The sequence below is a fragment of the Tupaia chinensis genome, unplaced genomic scaffold, assembly GCF_000334495.1.
Source record: "Tupaia chinensis unplaced genomic scaffold, TupChi_1.0 Scaffold000164_1, whole genome shotgun sequence".
Taxonomy (NCBI): domain Eukaryota; kingdom Metazoa; phylum Chordata; class Mammalia; order Scandentia; family Tupaiidae; genus Tupaia; species Tupaia belangeri.
Window position 1 is genome coordinate 3,360,497 of NW_006159638.1, and position 3,674 is coordinate 3,364,170.

General features: G+C 41.0%; 1 protein-coding gene across 1 annotated transcript in view; it reads left to right on the forward strand.

Moving 5' to 3' along the window:
• The first annotated feature begins 1,899 nt into the window (after positions 1–1,899).
• Positions 1,900–3,674, forward strand: part of LOC102492788 (alpha-N-acetylgalactosaminide alpha-2,6-sialyltransferase 5) — a 35,520-nt gene continuing 33,745 nt past the window's right edge. The window contains exon 1 of the mRNA XM_027770871.1: positions 1,900–1,948. The gene's annotated coding sequence lies outside the window, so the exon portion shown is untranslated. The remainder of the gene's footprint in view (positions 1,949–3,674) is intronic.

The window sequence follows — 3,674 nt, forward strand, 5'->3', positions numbered from 1 at the left end:
ATAAGTGACTGGGAATAACTATAGCATCTCAACGTCTGGTCTCAGGAAAGATACTGAACACATCTATGCATAGCTGGGGACTGCTATTACCCCAGAAATTGGGTGATTGGGGCTTCTCTGGAGGCAGAAAATAGGACTTAGTAAATGAAAATAAAATCCTGAAATAATGTCATAAATAAACCCATGAAAAGATGCTCAATTTTATTAGTCATTCAGAAAATACAAATCAAAAGCATCATATGGCCTAGCCTCTGGGATGCAGCCTACTGGACTACGAGCCACATGCTGACCAGTTGAAGTCTCCAGTCTGGTTAGCCTGAAAACATGCTGGGTATATGCATGTTCTAGATCCTGGGGGGCTGGAAGATGGGAGGAAGGAGATTGCACATGACTGAGCCCTTTGGAGGATTCTTCTCTCTTTCTCTGTCTCTCTCCCCATGCCCCTCTCTCTCTTATGCACATGCATACTCATGGATTAGAGAAAATAAAAGCACAATGAGTTACTTCCTCTCACCCATTAGAATAATTAAAAGAGATGATATTAAATGTTGACCAGGATGTAGAGAAATTGGAACATTGCCAACAGGAATGTAAACTGGCATAGCCACTTTGGAAAGCAATTTGGCATTTTTTCAAAATGTTAAACAAGATTATCACATGACCCAGCAATCCCACTCCTAGGTATCTGCTCAAAAGAAATGAAAGCATATGTCCACATAAAGATTTGTATGTGAATGTTCATAGTATCATTTATAACAACCCCAAAATGGAGACAATCCTCATCATGTTTATCCACTGGTGAATAGATAAGCAGAATTTGGTATATCCATTCATTGAGTATCAATAAAAAGGAACAAAGTATTGATATAGCCTATCATATATATAAACCTAAAAATTATTATGCTAAATGAAAGTAGTCAAACACAAATTCCACTTACATGAAATGTCCAGAAAGTGTATATTAATTTTTGCCCAAGGACTGGGCATGAAATGGAGACAGACTATAAATGGGTATTAAGTTTCTTTTTGGGGATATGAAAATGTTCTAAAATTAGATCATGGTGATGGATACCCAACTCTAAATGTACTAAAATTTATTTAATTCATGTTTAAAATGGGTGGATTTTAAGCTATACAAGTTAACCTTAATAATGCAGTTAACAAAAATATTTAAAAATAGAATGTATGGCCACGCTATAGGAGTACTCCCTGCTGAGATGCTGTGCTCTGCAGTCTGGGACCACATGGGAGGCCTGGGTTCAGTTCCTGTTCCAACCTGAAGGTTGGGTGTGGTGGCACGTGCCCAGAGTTTCAGTGACTCAGGAAGTGGAGGGAGGCAGATAACAAGCTTGAAGTTGACCTGGACAACATAGTAAGACTCTGTCTAAAAGAGGTGGGCATGATAGTATGCTTGTATCTGTAGTCCTAGCTGGGAGACTGAGGCAAGAGATGGATATATGGTGAGACTTATCTAAAAAAAAAAAAAGAAAAGGAAAGAAAAAAGAAAGAAGGAAGGAAAGAAAAAAGAAAGAAAGGAAGGAAGGAAGGAAGAGAAAGAAAAGGAAAGAAAAAAGAAAGAAGGAAGGAAAGAAAAAAGAAAGAAAGGAAGGAAGGAAGGAAGGAAGGAAGGAAGGAAGGAAGGAAGGAAGGAAGATAAGAAAGAAAGAAAGAAAGAAAGAAAGAAAGAAAGAAAGAAAGAAAGAAAGAAAGAAAGAAAGAAAGAAAGAAGAAAGAAAGCAATTTAATAAAAAAAATTAAGGGGATTTCCTCGGCCTCTCTATGAAGGTTCATTGCTGAAGGTGGTTATGACATAGTCATAGATTCCAAATACTATGCTTTGGAAAATATCAACCTAGTTACCTAGTTACCCTGGTTACTGACAAAATGGTGACACTTCAATACAACACAAAAGCTTACATTTCATACTCTTTTTGTGCTAGACACAGGGGTAAGTGCTTTATATCCCTTATCATTCAATTGCTCGTTCAACAATATTTGTTGAACTCATTCTACTGTACTAAGCACTGTTCTTAGTGCATAACATACAGTGTAAGACAAAGCTCCTCTTTTCATGGAGTTTACATCCAATAAGAGAGAAAAGCAATAAACACGTAGACATGCAAAGAATATTTTAAGATTACTATAGGTGGTGATACATGAGCTTTGTTAAAAATCTGGATAAGGGGAGGGAACCAGCAGTTAGCGTAATGGCTATGTTGCTGGACTCCCACGTAGTCGACCGCGGTTCGTGTCCCGGACCCAGTGGCTTAAAACTCACGCCGGGCGCGTGTGCGTGCATGCCCAAGATCCCGAGAGGAGAGTGGAGGAGAGGGGATTGTGGCGTGACCATCCCCCCTGGGGGGTGATTTCTCGCTTTCTGTCTCTATGTCTCTGTCTGTCTGGCGAGCGCACGCGCCCTACAGTGAAAATCTCTCCAAAAAAAAAAAAAAAATCTGGATAAGGGGAGAGAAATGGGAAAGAGGGTTGGTTGAGATCAAGAGGTTGAGGAAGGCCTCCCTAGGGAGGTGGTTTGACAACATGCCTGAAGGATGTGAAGGCGTCATCATGCAGAGAGCAGGAGAAGAATGACTTGAGTGGGAGGAGTAGCTAACTGGTAGCACATCAGACAACAAGCAGTGGAGAAATGTCAGATGCTACTGAAAGGATAAACAAGGACACAAACTGCAGATCTTTTGGGAGCCAGGCCATAGAGTTTGATTTAGAGTTTGCTTTTTATTCTCAGTGTGGTAAGAAGCCATTGGAGGATGTAAGCAGGTGTGTGACAGATGTGGTCTGATTTACATATTAAAGGTGAAGGGAGCTGCAGAGATAAGAATAGAGAAGAGAGACAAGAGGGAGCACAGTTAAGAGCTAAGAGTGCTGCAGGAGCTAAGAGAGACTATGGTTGGTTGCATTGGTGCAGTTGGTAACTGCAGAGATGAGGAGAAGCAGTAGGATTTGGGATATATGTAGGAGGATAGACCCAACAGGATTGAATGAGTTGTAGTGGGTAGAGGGGGGAAGATACCAAGAATGGTCATTGAGACGCAGTCTCTATGGTGCAGTCAGCATGACATGGAGCTGAAAGCTATAAGCAGACCACTGTTTAAGCCTCTCACTGAGTCAACCTGAAAAATGGGCAAGGTACATGCCATGTGACCAGGATCCTGGCGGCTGGCTGGAGAACTAGAGGAAGAGGATGATGGCCTGACCAAAGCTACCTCTTTCTTTCTTCTCTCTCTATCTCTCTCTCTCTCTCTCTCTCTCTCTCTCACACACATACACACATGCACTCCCTATCATGAAAAAAAAAAGAATCTAAATTATCCTTCCATTTTGGCTTGAGTATCTGGGTGGAAGCTATGCCATTATTTAAGAGAGTAAACTTTCCTTTTGAGATTGTCTTCATTCATATTACAGGTTAAAAAAATGGGACTGAGAAATGCTAAGCAACTTTGCTCAAAATTACTGACCTATGAACTGGAAAAAGCAGGTTCAAAACCAGTGACTCCAAAGATCACATTTTAAACACTTCTCAGAACTGCCTTCTGTGCAGGGAGTGCTTCTGTCCTTAGCCAGCCAACAGACAGAAATCAGAGTGGTGGCTTTAAGTGAAGAGAGGAGGCCTTGACAGGAAGGGCTGGTGGGTGGGCTTGTCATTGAATAAGAGGGAA